This window comes from Manis javanica, chromosome 8 (assembly GCF_040802235.1).
Source record: "Manis javanica isolate MJ-LG chromosome 8, MJ_LKY, whole genome shotgun sequence".
NCBI classification, from domain to species: Eukaryota; Metazoa; Chordata; class Mammalia; order Pholidota; family Manidae; genus Manis; species Manis javanica.
In genome coordinates, this window is record NC_133163.1 from 41,391,544 (window position 1) to 41,407,092 (window position 15,549).

Genomic DNA, 15,549 nt, shown 5'->3' on the forward strand with positions numbered 1-15,549 from the left:
CCTGAGTCTCTGCCGTTCTGGCTAACTTTACCTTTTCCCATTTTAGGGTCCACTAAGAACTTAATCAGATTTTATTTTCATTTAATTTCCCCATCAATCATTAACAATGCTCCTGAGCATTTACCTTATACTTCAATAATCACTCATATCAATGGAGAGCTAATTTGACTTCCCTGGGAAATTTTGTTGTACATATTTTGTATCCTATTCTATTTCTAGTCTCCTCTCTGCAGTCTACTCACATTTGCTGGGACATTACACCTAATCCATTATCCAGAAAATGGAAATATAATACTAAGTGGCTTACTCTATCCCCCATTTCTTTCAGAATGTCATAAAAATTTATAACACTTAAAAGCCTATGATCCCTGAGGTCATTTATCCTCCAGAAAGAACCAGATTGTTCTTGCGGAGCAGAATCTGTATCAGATGTAGTTCTTACATTATAAGATATGTACCCTTACTACACACCATCGGGGCAGCCTGCAAGCACCCAGAATCCATTCAGTGCCCATTAGACAGAGGCAGGTGGGCTCTTACCACTCAGAGGTAAGGGCCAGTATTTAAGCAATGCACTTCAGCGTCCATGCCAAATGTGGTTTCACAGAGAGATAATGGTCCCCTTCAAACAATAGGAAATAACTGAGAAAGGTTGTTATGTCACCATTTAAAAATGTGCTTGAGTATCCTGTTCTAGCTGTTACTTAATCTGAGTTTATTTCTAAAGGCTCCTGAGTGGAAAGACTTAAGCACTTGCACATACCTAGCTGATGAAGTAACTGCTTTCAATGTACATCAGATATTGGTAGCAGAATGTGAGCAACTGGGGAATGAAGGGGTGAGGTAACTGGGGAATGAGGTAGCAGTAAAGAAGTTACAAATCTACACCCCATTTGACAGAGCTCTTACTCTTAACGCCATTTGGAGAAAAGGCAAGGATCCGGCAGAGGAGGGCTGTTTACAGGACACCAGCTGGCCTGAGGTAACTTCCCCAGAGCCATCTGCCTCCAAAGAAACCCTCACCTGAGCTCCAGGACGCTTGCTGCAGGAGCCCCAGGCCATGAGCGATCTGATCTCACGACAGCCACTACTCCAGACAGCAGCCAGTTGTCCAGGTATTAGATTCGGTCTCTCAGCCTCAGGCAACTGTGTAACTAACCTTTTCTGATGACCTTCTTTCAAGCCTTCTGCTCCCACTCAGCTCCCGGGAGTTAGCAGTTCTCCTCAATTCCTGATAAAAAGCAGCACTGCAGACAAACGTATTTCGTATCACTGAAAATCGGTCCTTCCATGTCATCCCAACAAAATATTACACACCTATTTGAGGTGAGGGGGCAATTATATTTATTGACCAAAAAAAGCTCACACTAGATATTAAATTGAAAATGTGGATTATAAAACAATAATTTGCCTGTTTTTAAAATACATGCTTACGTGAATATATATATTTTAAAAGTCTGTAAGGGCTCACATCAAAACATTACCTGTGGTCATCTCTTGGGACTGGAATTACAGGTTGTTTTTTCTTTTTGCCCACCCTTGTTTTCTAATTCTCTGATGAATGTGTACTATATGTGTGATTTTTTTTAAGTAATAAGTTGAGATAAAGAAATTCAGTCTTTAAATATATGGAGCAATCTTTTGCTCCTTTTTTATGTTGGGGAGTTTTGAGGCAGCTGTTGAACAGGGGACTCTCCAGGTCCCTAACTCAGGGAGAAGTCTCTAGTGGCCACAAGAGCTCTTTGAGTGTTCTGTGCCCTGCAGAAGCACAGAAGAGCCTTATAAAAAAAAATTGAGGCCTTAGAGAACCACTGATTAAACATAGAATTGTAAGAGGCTTGAAGGAAGTCCAAGTAACACAGCTTTAAAGATCATTTAGAGAAAGTAAAAATACCATTTAAATAAAATACATCAATTTTGAAACTATTGCTATGGCCTTTGCTAGATGATCAAAGTCGACTGAATTTTATTCATAACTATCATGATTTTTTTTTTTTGTATTTTTACCACCTCTACTTAATATAAAACATCTGCTGCCCTAGGACTGGCCTCCAATTCTTCCACTCCCTTCAGTGTATCCAGGCTCACCCCTCAGCTATGACATTGTTCTTGACTGTATTCTTTAGTCCCTGTAGCAGGAAGTTTTTCTCTGTGTGTCATATCATCTGTATGACTTGTTTGGTTTCAATAATATAAAAGCTTATGTGGTTGTTTAAAATTTAATGTGTGTTCGGTTTCACTTCCTGAGATTTAAATTCACTACCAAGAGATCCTGCCAGTTGTCCGCAAAACACAGTCTTTCCTTCTTCCAGAGTAACAGAGTGCACCTGGGGCATATAGCCACCCATAACAAAGTCCATGTTTCCCAGCCTCCTTGCCACTGGATTTGACAATGTGGCTAAGATCTGGCCAATGTAACATAAGTAAAAAGTCTGTGTGCAACTTACAGGGAGGGCCTTTTAAGAGAGGGAACTCTTCTTTTCTCCTTTTTCTTGAAAATGTTGATATGATGGTTGGAGCTCAAGCAGTCTGCTGGAACCCTGAAGTAAAAGTCACATGCCAAGGCACAGACAGCAGTAAGGCACAGGTAAGCTGGGCCCTGATGATTTTGAACCTTCCCTAGTAGCCTGGACTGCTTTTCTCTAGATTTACTTTATAGAAGAAATAAACTTACATCCAGTTTAAGCCATTGTAATTTTAGAGTTTCTGTCACTGATGAAACTATTCCTGTCCCTAACTGGTAAAAACAGTGACCATATTTTCATTTACTCTGCAAATATTTCCTCAGCACCTATCATTAGTCAGGCACTGTCCTGGTTCTGGAAATACAGCAGTGAACAGAGCAGGCAGTCCCTCTCCTGTCCTCCCCTCTTAGAGCCTACATTCTACCTCAACATCCATGCAGCTCCTGACAGTCTATGCATCTGGTAGGTGCTGAAATATTTGATGAACAAGTCAGCAATGAGCCTTCCTGTGTGTCTTTAACAATGATTTTGTGTTCGTAAGTCTCAGAGGCTTTGTACAAATAATGCTCAAAGAAAAAAATCACAACTACTTTTTAAAGGGAAATTATTTAACTGACCTTTCCTGTAAACATACTCCATCCTCAAAAAAAAGCAAATAGGTAAACACATTAATAAAGCTTATTGTTAAATTATAATTGAATGAGCATATTAATTGGCAGCTATTAAAACCATTCCACTTTCTGAGAAAACTATCTTAAATTTCCTGCAAATATTAAATCACTTTTGAAACAAGTTATAAAAAAGAAAATATAACAAATGGCATTTTACTTATCATTTTTAATTTATTGTTCTAGAGCTAAAAAGGGGGAATGGCACCATGATGACAGCTCAAAATAATTCATTGTAGGGTTACACACCCCTCTATGCCTCCATTTCCTTATCTATTATCTATAATGGGGATTAAATAGGATTGTTATGAAAATTGAATGAGATAATGTCTAAGAAATGGTTAATAAACATTTGCTGTATTTAGTTGACAATACATATTAACAGTTTTAAAAATATTCATAATCTTTAACTCAGTAATTCCACCTGGGATTCTGTCCTAAGAAAATAATTCTAAGTATGAGGGGACATTTTATTTTAAAAAACAGACATCCCAGAGTCATTTATAATAGACACAAACTGGAAATTTAGTGACCTTTCCTGCCACCCTGACTTTCATCCAGTGGTGAGCTGAGGCCTCATACTCTGGCCCAAGCTGAGATGTATAACCTCAGGACTAGCTGGGCTGATACAGACAGGGTTGAGAAGAGGCAGAGAATGGAAAATTTAAGTTCAACTTCCTGGCAAGGAAGACTTACCAGAAGGAATAGTTCAAAATGTTAAGTACATCAGGGTAGAGCAGAGCAAGAAAGCCAAAATAAAGCTTGACCCCTGAGATCAAGCTTCTTTAGGGAACATTCTAGAATGTGGATCCTGGAAAGATGCCCTGAGAACGGGTGGGGAAGGGAAAGAAGAACCCTCTACAGAGCATCTCAGGCACAGTTGGTGGGTGGGCCAGGAGACATTGAGTCCTAAATAGAGACAAAATAAATTCCAGTCATGGAAGGAATGACTAAATAAAATATTGAATACCACAATAAAATATTATGTAACCATTACAAAATGCTGATTAGAAAGACTATAGTAATCAGAGAAAAATGCTTGACTATTGCTAAGTACATATGTTTAGGTACACATAGTACATGTGGTATATACTTACATTCTTACATATGTGTATAAAAATATCTAAGTATATACCACATGTATTTGTAAATGTACATATGTATATTTACAAATACATATTTATGGTATGAATTTATATGTAGGTATACATGTGTATGGTTTATATATGTGTGTACATGTACATAATAGCAATTATGGCATAAGCATAGAAAAAATACTTGAAGGAACCACACAAAATGCAAATAATTGTTTGATTAGGAAGGTAAAGTAATGGTGATTTGCCTTTCTTTTCTATTAGTTAAGTTTCATTTAATGTGTAGATTTTAAATAACTTTGATATTTAAAAACTTGGGTGTTAGGACAAAAAGAAAATTAGGCACACGTATCTAAATGCTGTACTGCTACTCTTCCAGAAATTTGTTTCTTAATAAAATATGTGTGTCTTAGGCAACGAGCCATATTTTCTGCCTCCTAAATCCTTTCCTCTAAATATCAACTGATGAGATTCCAGAGAAAGAATGTTTCTCCTTTGGAATAGTTTTGGAACTTTGGGAATAACTGTAACTCTTTCCTGACACAGAATATCATCTAGGGAACAAAACTCAAAAAACTCTTTGAAGGGATGCACTCTAATGGCCACACTTATCTGGGTCCTTTCCAAAGTTTCTAACTTGTTCTAATATTAGACCTTATTCACACATTATAAAAAATATTACAAAAGAAAGTAAATGCTACAAATATAAGTACTGTTATAGTCCTCACATTATATATTTTTTCACTCCTATAGGAACTTCTTGACAGAATGGGTATCATTTTAGTCCCTGAATTCTCCACAGCACAAGTTCATCTTTCATTTTGGTAACTTTATAGCTGTGATCAGAATCAATTAATCTATACAATAGATTGATCACATGATTATCAATACCAACCATTAGTCCTGCCAAAAACCTCCCAAGAATTCTCTCTGAATAAAGTCAATTTAGGCAACTATTTAGAATAACATCCTTAGTTATTAAGGAATTATTTTTTATTAAAGTATCATTGATATACAATCTTATGTTGGTTTCAAATATACAACAGTGATTCAATAATTACCCATATTATTAAATCCTCACCCTCTCTACTGCAGTTACTATCTATCAATATAGTAGATGTTACAGAATCAATAACTATATTCTCCATGCTGTACTTCCATCCCCATGACCAACTTATATTTTGATTGTGAATTATTGTGCCCCTTTAAGGGATTGATTTTTTAATTTAATTTTAAAATTCTTCTTTCAAAGTTCCTTTAAACAGCTGGGGAAATGTGAATGCAAACTAGGTATTAGATAAGATCAAAATGCATTTGCACTGAAAGGCAGTGATCCTTGACTTTAAAAATCAAGCAGCAAAATAGCAAGTAAGCCATGATCTGATTCTTGGAGCAAAAAAATATATAGCATAATTGGAAGGGGATCTGGAATGATATACAATGAAGGGTTGGCAAGAATCATCTCTAGGTATAAAGATAGTATTCTTATAGTCTTATTTTTTGTTTTTCTGTATTTTTTTACTTTCTAAAATATATATATACTGTTTGTAACAATAATTTTATAATTAAATAATAAAATTATAATTAATATTAATTATATTTATTATAAAATGTAATTGTATAATTTATAATTATACAATTATATATAATTATATATTTAATATAACATATGATTAAATAATAAAAATAAAGATTTGCAACTTTTTTAAAAAGCTCCTCTAGTGTTAAAAATATACCACTGTATTTCCTGGTTCTAGCTAAGTACAATACTCAGAATAAAATGCCAGAACCCACCAGAAATGGTGGGACTAGTCTCCTTAAATAAGGAACATAAATTTAAAAGAAAAATCTCATGGGAAAAAGTTGATCTTGCAAGATTCCCTGCCCAAGCTTGCCAGTGCAAAGGCTTAACACATTTTGCATAAGATTTTGGTAAATAAATAGATTTTAGTTGTTTACCAAAACCAAATTCATATTGAAGGGTCCCCACTAGTAAGATGGCAAACTTCCGGCTTCTCTTCGGGGGTCCTCAGTTCCCGCCGGCGCCACCTGAAGCCCAATCACCTCTCGCCCCCCCTCACAATCCCAGCACCTAGCCAACAGCCACCAGCCCCGTAGAAGTGACACCTCAATCAATTCATGCCCCTTCCTATATAACCCAGCACCTTTCCCTAATAAAGCGGAACTCTCCGGTGAATTGCTGCTTATGTGTCGCTTCTTTCCTTTCATTGGTGCCAAAACCCGGGAGACGGGACACCCCAACTGGGCCCCGTCTTCCCCCCGACACCAGCAGCAGCTTGCCCTCGTCCTCTTTTTCCGGCGCTGGCTCATCACACTCACCACTCCTCCCTGGCCTTTAGGTAAGTTTTCCCCACAGAGTGGGCCACTCTTCCCCGAGCTATCGCAGTGCCATTGACCGTGATCGTCCGGCAAGGCCCTGATGCTCGGGGATGAGGAGGGAACTCTCCCCGCCTCAGGCCTTCACGGCTGCGGCGGACCCTCAGGCCCCTCCTCCGACAGCCATAAATCCCCGCCTCAAGCCTTCACGGCTGCGGCCGACTCTCAGGCACCCCCCTCCAACAGCCATAAATGAGGTGACTCCTTTGTGGATGAGAACGCTCCCTTTTCCCCCCCTCCTCCTTCTGCTCCATCCCCCGAAAACGCCTAGCGCTAGGTACCTCATGACTCCGGCACTCTGCCTTCTTAGGGAAGTCTGGGTGACGACCCACACTTCCTAAGAAATTCTGACTCGTATACGAGTTTCCGCAGACCACCAAGGATCATCGGGGACGCCCTTTGTCTCCTTGTGGTCTGCTTCCAGTCCGAGGATCTCTGTTCGTCTTCCCGTGTTTGTCTCCTTCTCTGTCCTTTAGCCATGGGAGCCTCCTCATCCCTCCCTGAAAGTTCACCTCTTGAATGCCTGCTTAAGCATCTAGCTACCCTCTCCCTGATGCCTGATATAAAACCAAAACTTCTCCGTAAATATTGCTCCCAAGATTGGCAGACAATAACAACCAATGGCCTGCAGGGGGAACTCTTGATCCTGACATCACTCGCGATCTTTTTAACTACTGCCAGTGCCTGAAAAAATGGAAGGAGATTCCCTATATCGAAGCTTTCTGCCTCCTCCTTCCCCCCCCACCCCGCCCCCTCCCAAGTTTTCCTAGCCTGCAAGCCGCCGCCCCTGCAGAAGCCTCCTGTTCACTCCCTTCCCCTTCTTCTCCTACAACAGCCCTTCTCCCTTCCTCCCCAACCATCTCCTCCCCCATCTCACCTCCTCCACCTTCATTCCCTGCAGATTAAGCCTGAGCCTTTCAGCCCCCCTTTAACTAGGTCCCAAGAGCCTCCTCCGTCTTTACCCTCATCACCTGTTTCTCCCCTGTTAGGGACCGCCTTTGTCTTCTCACATGTTTGTAGGGAGAATGGGAAAGCACCTTCCCCCATGTCTGAACGCAGCATGGGAAAGCACAAGCTAGAGAACAACCGGTGCAGTCCTTAGAAGTTATCTGTCCACAAAAACATATCTTGCCAAGACTCCTCACTCTGAAAATAGGGAGACCTTGAAGATGTGTAGAAACACCGCCCCTGCTTCTAGCTATGCCCTTCCCCCACTTGCCAATGTGGCAGGAATAGAGAACATTCTGTTTACGCATTCCATAAGCAATTAACTAGAGCCCTGCTGCAGCTCAGTTAGTAGAGCATGGGACTCTTAATTCAGAGTCATGAGTTCAAGTCCAACTAGAGGGGCAGAAGTAAGCAGCTGAGCTGCTAGCTGGCGACATGGGGGTCTGATTCTATCTTTCTTTATTTTCTTTGCCCCCCTTCTGCACTTCAGGACCTGCTCGACTAGGCATGGCTAGACCGTGTCACTCCCCCACAGACTGAGCCAGAACCCTTCAGTCCCCCTCAAACTTAGTCCCGAGAACCTCCCAAAATTATCACCCCCCTCCTGGAGGTAGCAGGATCCAAAGGCATTTAAGAGATTTAGCCCAACTAGAGAAATGCCTAAGTTCCTTTTCCACTGATCCCACGACATACATCACAGAGTTTCAATGGACCCTCCGGTCTTACAGCCTCACACATCATGACATTGTCATGAGTTTGGGACTTTGCCCAAACACACGCTACCGAAACCCACAGGATTGACCCCACCTATCCCCTGGCCCCACTGCTGTCCCCAAACAAGACCCACACTGGGATTATAACACCACCGTGGGTCTCCGCTCTCGAGATATTTTTGCCTCCTGCTTAATAGCAGGTCTGAAAAAGGCAGCTCGTAAAGTAGTCAATTTTCAAAAGCTCCAAGACATAATTCAAAAGAGAGGTGAAAACCCCTCTGAGTTCTTAGACAGACTCACTCAAGCCCTATTACAGTATACCAGCCTGGACCCAGAAACACCTGAAGGAAGACATGTCCTTATGACATACTTCCTAGCTCAAAGCTACCCCGACATTAAAGCTAAACTCAAAAAGTTAGAATAGGGCCCCGCTACCCCACAGACTGAGATCCTAACAGTGGCCTTTAAAGTCTTCCATAACTGGGAGGAGGAGAAAGAACGCCGTAAACAAAAGGCTGATCAGGCCAATTTCCAAATGTTGGCCCAGCTGATAAAACCACAACCTGGGCGCCCCTCTACAAACAAGCCCCCCCCAGGAGCTTGTTTCAAGTGTGGAAAAGAAGGACATTGGTCAAGGGCATGCCCCTCCCCCATATCTCCTACCACCCCATGCCCCAGATGCCACAAAAAGGGCCACTGGGGGTCTGATTGCCCAACCACCCGAAGGGGAGGCTGGACGAACAACCCCCATCCTAAGCCCGCCATAGTAGGGCTGGCAGAAGAAGATTGATGGGGCCCGGGAGCTTCTCGCCCGACCATTTCCATCACCAAACAGGAGCCCAGGGTTACTTTAACAGTAGACGATTGCCCCATCTCCTTCCTCCTAGACACAGGAGCCACCTTCCCAGTCTTGCGAGAATACCAGGGCCCTACCACGCCTGCCATTACTCCTATAGTCAGGGTAAGAGGTAAACAGATTTTCCCATTAAACCCCCCCCCTTTTATGCACAATCCAAGACAATCCCATACCTTTCTCCCACTCCTTCCTGGTTATGCCCCAGTGTCCCATCCCTTTACTAAGATGAGACATCCTTTCCCTCCTCCACGTTTCCATAACTATATCCACTCCCACAGCCCCCAGTACTCCCTTTCTGATGGCCCTCATAGCCAACAACCCCCCTCTACCAAATGAAAGCTCCGGTTCCACCCTCATACACCCTGTAAATCCCAAAGTTTGGGACATTACAAGCCCCTCCGTGGCCCTATGTCCTCCTGCCTCTATCAAATTATGTGACCCCTCTCAGTATATCTGTCAGGCCCAATACCCCCTAACCACTTCAGCCCTCATAGGCCTCCAACCCATCATTCAAGATCTCTTAAACATAAATTACCTCAGACCCACTCACTCCCCATTTAATACCCCCATATTAGCTGTTAAAAAACCAACGGATCTTTCCGCCTTGTCCAAGACCTTCACCTCATCAACATGGCCGTTGTCCCTATCCATCCCTTAGTTCCAAATCCATACAGCCTTTTATCGCAGATCCCTGCCTCAGCTTCCCACTTCTCAGTCCTAGATCTCAAAGACCCATTTTTCTATCCCTCTAAGCCCCTGCTCCCAAGATTTTTTCATCTTCACCTGGACGGACCCATACACAAGACATTCTGAACAACTCACTTGGACAGTTTTGCCACAAAGCTTCCGAGATAATCCCCATATTTTTAGACAGGTCCTAGCTCAGGACCTCAAACAGTTTCATCATGATCACTCCAAGTCCACCTTATTATAATACATGGACAATCTTCTACTCTGCAGTCCATCGTGAGAACAGTCTCAACTTGACACTGCCTCCCTACTTAACCTTCTAGCTTCCAGAAGTTACCGAGTATCCCCCGTCAAAGCTCAAATCTCTTCCCCTCCTGTCACTTACCTCAGATTCCTTCTATCTCAACAAAGAAAGTCCATTACCTTAGACAGAAAATGGCTCCTCTCTGACCTGCCCATTCCCAAAACCAAGACAGAAATCCTTTCCTTTCTAGGCCTGGCTAGATATTTTAGAGCGTAGATCCCTAACTTCTCCCTGCTCCCTGTTGGCAAGACCCCTATACGACCTCAGCAAGAGCCCCCCCCTAAAAAACCATTATCCTCCTCACCCCAACACTCCTTCATTAAGCTCCGTCAAGCCCTTGTAGAAGCCCCAGCTCTCCATCTTCCTGATTTGTCGAAGCCCTTCTCATTATACATTCATGAGAGGTCCAGTCAAGCTCTAAGAGTCCTAGGCCAATATTATAGCCCATCCTTTGCCCCAGTAGCTTATCTCTCCAAGCAATTAGACCCCACAGTTCAGGGATGGGCCCCCTGCCTACGGGCATTAGCCGCTAGACAGCTCTTGCAGAAGGCAGCTCATAGACTGACATTCAGGGTGCCCCTTGCCATTCTGTCCCCACATCACCTAAAAGATCTCTTAACCTACAAAAGTTTACAGACTCTCCCTCCCTCCAGACTCCTGACCTTACTGTCCTCTTTCCTCCAAAATCCCGTTCACCCCCTTTGCCATCCATACCCAAATCATGACTTTTTCCTCCTTTACTGCTCTCTTGCTTTTTTCCTCATTCCTATTGTCTTCCCCGCCACCCCAGCCTCCTTTGTATGGCGATTCAAAGTCAGACAGACTTACACACAGCATCAAACAAAAGTTACTGCCCTCATTGCCACACCAGACTGCCCTCTGAAAAGCTGCTCTGAGCCTTTGTACCTCCACTTTCCTCCCTCCACTGAAGTGTTCACTAGCAGCTACCCTTATTCTCCCTACCTCTACTTCCTCTATGACCAAAAACAAGCCTATTGCAGGTGATGGCCAGACACCTACAGGGGATGTCCCTACTAGTCTTGCGCCATTCACTACATGAATAACTTCCAGTACCCACAGTATTACTCCTCCAACCGTTTCATGAAATATCCCAACAGCTCATTCTCCTTATCAATCCCAGATCCCTGGGACTCTCGATGGGCTGCCAGAGTCACAGCCTCAGTTTACTACGGGGGGTCCTTGACCCCCCATGGTACCCTTCATATCTCTTGAAAGTATGTTCTTTCTCATTCCTCATTCCCAGATCTCTCAAGTTGCATCAGATAGCAGACATTCCGAAAAAGTCATTATCCAAACTCTTGACGGCGCCTCTTCATCTTCTTATCCCCGCCCCTCTTCCCATTTCTCCTACTCTTCATTACAGCTCATTCAGGACACCACCATCTTTCTCAACCACACCCTTAACACAGCCAATTGTTTCTTGTGCGCATCACTACAGCGCCCACTGCTGGCCGCCGTGCCCCTTAATATTTCCAACTACTCCTTCCATGCAGAAAGACAACCCCTCTGTCCCCTGGCAGACATACCCCTATGGGAACCAGAATACGCAGATAATCTCACCATCCACCACTGTGTAAGCCCAACTCCACCCCCCTCCAGCGCACTTCACTGCCTCTCTATCTACACCCCTACTTCCGGCTCTAAGACTTTTACGCAACCAGGACACTTCTTTTAGTGTAATGGCAGTCTTTTTAACTCAGTGCCTCTCAACTCTAATACACCCTGCATTCTTGTCACCCTAATCCCACAGCTTATACTTAACAGCATGGCAGAATTCCTTGAGCTCCAACCTCCCTTGCCCTCGCGCACAAAAAGAGCTGCTTTCCTTCCCATCATAGTCAGTAGCTCTTTGATCACCTCAGCCATTGGGGCAGGGTTTTCGGGAGAAGCCTTGGGTCACTCTCTATGGGCAGTTAGAGATCTGGACGCCAAACTTGAGGGAGCCCTGACATCCACTGCCGATTCCCTAGCCTCTCTCCAAAGACAGGTCACTTCGCTAGCTAAAGTCACCCTTCAAAACCGACAGGCCCTAGATCTGCTTACAGCCGAGAAGGGTGGCACCTGCGTCTTCCTCTGAAAAGAGTGCTGCTATTACATCAACGAATCCGGCATTGTAGAAACTGACATTACCAAACTCACCGACCTTGCCTCCAGCCTCCACTCTGCTTCCAATTCCAACCCATTCTCTTCAATACTAACAAACCCCCTCCTCACCTAGCTCTGGCCCATTGCAGGCCCCATAATAATCATTCTTCTTGCCTGTCTCTTCTTACCCTGTATAATAAAGTTCATCAAATCCCAAGTCGGAAAAATCTCTAATCAAGCTTTCAACCAGCTTTTACTCAGGAACTACCAGCTTCTGGCCACAGAAGATCCCTCACCCTCACGTGACCTCCTCACCACACGCTGAAATGGACCCCTCTCTCCACTGGAAACTGTTCCTGGAAACAATGGCCGCAGACGCCTGGCTCCTGACACCCATATCCTCTTGGCACCATTAGAATCAACAGGTCCTCAACCTATAGTTACAGAGAACCTTCATTGATTTCCAAACGTGAAGAAGTCCACATCTACTCGTCCTTACTGCTGCGGGGAGTCCTATCAACCCTTTCCTCCCAATCCTCAAGCCCTCACTCCCTTCTCCGCCCCCGTTCAGCATGAAGCAGCCAGAGAGAAAGCAACGTCCACAAACCCATAGAGGAGAAAGGGGGGAATGAAGGGTCCCCACTAGTAAGATGGCAAACTTCCGGCTTCTCTTCGGGGTCCTCAGTTCCCGCCGGCGCCACCTGAAGCCCAATCACCTCTCGCCCCCCCTCACAATCTCAGCACCTAGCCAACAGCCACCAGCCCCGTAGAAGTGACACCTCAATCAATTCATGCCCCTTCCTATATAACCCAGCACCTTTCCCTAATAAAGCGGAACTCTCCGGTGAATTGCTGCTATGTGTCGCTCCTTTCCTTTCACATATTCTAATCATTTTGATGTTGTCCATCATCAGTCACTATCTCCCAACAAAGTTCTCCAGGCCACAACTCTGTATCCTAGTCTCTGTTTACAGCATTTCTTTTAAAATATAACAGCTAGATAAATGGGTGATATCTAAGACTTTTTTATTTTTAAGAAACCCTGAAATATTCATCTGTTGTAGTTAAATATAAAGGGAAATTATTTATTGACCACTTCAGCTATAATGATTCCAAAGCAGCTGTTATTTAACCTGGGCAACAATCCTCAAATTAAAATAATTCTCTGAATCAGCTCTAGGCTCCATGGGGCAATTCCTTCTTCTAACAGATAGGCTATAGCAGCTCCAAAAACCACTGTGGGCCAAGAAGTAAATAACCATTTTCAAAAGCATAGTTATATGCTGTATTTATATTATAGTCAGAGATACAATGATCAGGTAAATAATTAAAAGTGACAGGTCTGAAACTAAACAAAATGACTCCCAAGGAAACAAAAGGCATCTTTCAAGCAATTTACATATGCGTAGAGAATGTTATATTTTTTTCTTAGCCCCAAAGGAGAATTGTATAGAAATAAATAATTATATAGCTCCCCTCTAGCCTCTAAATTAAAGGTTTGCAACTAGAAAAAGGTAAAATAAAATTGACTGTGACAATCCTAAGCACACCCTCTTCAGCACTGATAAGGGATTTCCTTGTTTTAATAACTCTTCCTATTACATGAGATCTAAAACCAGAACACAAAAAGCCCATGTGTGCTGCTCAGAGTAGAGTGGGGAATTTGCGGGAATCACACGCTTGGCTGTCCTGCAGGACTCTGCTGGGTATTTGAATTCTATCCATATTAAAAATAATGGGTCAGTGAATTCTGGTTCTGCCATCGTAGTGTGAATACACTATAGCCTATCTCTCCTACTGACTACAACTAAAAACTCCAACAAAAACATGGGGAGAAAAAAACTACCTGAGGACTGTGAAAGTAAAAAAAAGCAAATGGATTTAGGGGGATGAGCAAATTTTCCTTTTTTTCTTTCCCTCACACAGCTTTAATGCTAAGGGCAGGCCACAGTTTCAGAGCAAAGTATAATACAGGCAGCTGAAATTGTAATAGAAACATGTCTTTCTAGCCAGAAGAACCACAAAATGTGGATCCTGTCAGGTGGAGAGACTGGGAGAAGTCCCAGAGGGGAAAGAGCTACAGACAGGTGTCCCTTAATTCTATGCATGAACCCATGGCCCCATCTAATCTCTGAGCCAAACATAAAAGGTACAGACTCAAACCAACATAGCAAGGTCTTTGAGAATTTAAATGAGATATGAACCGCCTGCATAGTGTCAGAGTAACCCCTGACCTACACATAAGCAGGACAGACCGAAAGCAGCACAACAAAGACTCATATAGTTGAACTAAGATTTAAATCGCTGCCCACAAAGTTGAGAAGTGCTTGGAGTCAGAGCCTAACTGGGCTGATTGCCTACAAAAGGAAACACATCGACAGTCTCCTGAGGATTGTCAGAGCCTATGCAATATTACATTGACAATGTACAGGATACAATCTGAAATTACTTGCAACAAGGAAACAGAAGAAATGTGACCAATTTCAAGGGAAACCAATCAGCAGATGCCAACCTCAAGATGACCTCAATGTTGAAATTATAAGACTTCAAAGGAACTACTGTAACTATGCTCCACCAGGTAAAGAAAAACACATCTGAAGTGAATGAAAAGATAGAAATTCTCTGCAGAGAAAAAGAAAAAGCTAATTGGAAACTTTAGAACTAAAAATTACAATTATCTGAATTTCTTTTATTTAATCCACTGGAGAGACTTAATAGCAGAATGTAAATAATGAAAGAAAATGAAGATAGATCAATAGAAATAGAAATAGAAAGTTTGGATAAACTGAAGAACAGGAAGTTTGAAAAAAATGAACAAAGGTTTCCAGAACTTTAGGACAATATCAAAAAGTTTAAGATTTTAATTCTTCAAAACAATTACTAAAACTAATAAATGAATTTAGCAAGGTGCAAGGTTCAAGGTTAATATACAATAACAATTGTATTCTTATATACGACCAACAAACAACTGGAAAATGAAATTTTCAAAATGTATATTTTACAGTATCAGCAAAAGTTATGAAATACATAGGAAAGTAAATCTAACAAAAGATTACCAAGACCTGTATACACTAAAAACCACAAAACATTGCTGAAGAAAATTAAAGAAGACCTAAATAAATGGAAAGATATAGCATACTCATTAATTGAAAGCCTCATTATTTTGAAGATGGCATGTGATAACAAAAAATGTCAGCAGGTTGTTTTGTAGAAATGACAACCTGATTCTTAAAGTTCATATGATAATGCAAAGGATCAAGACCAATCAAAGGAATTAAGAAGGAGAAAGAGGAAAGCAAAGTTGGAAG

The 15,549-nt window shown here is 42.3% G+C and overlaps 1 long non-coding RNA gene across 1 annotated transcript in view; it reads right to left on the reverse strand.

The window, feature by feature from the left end:
• Window positions 1–7,142, reverse strand: part of LOC140850747 (uncharacterized) — a 45,270-nt gene extending 38,128 nt beyond the window's left edge. The window contains exons 1-3 of the long non-coding RNA XR_012133809.1: window positions 6,906–7,142; window positions 2,448–2,540; window positions 1,160–1,247 (exon numbers count right to left, since the gene is read on the reverse strand). This is a non-coding gene — a long non-coding RNA (uncharacterized lncRNA). The remainder of the gene's footprint in view (window positions 1–1,159; window positions 1,248–2,447; window positions 2,541–6,905) is intronic.
• Window positions 7,143–15,549: the final 8,407 nt, after the last annotated feature.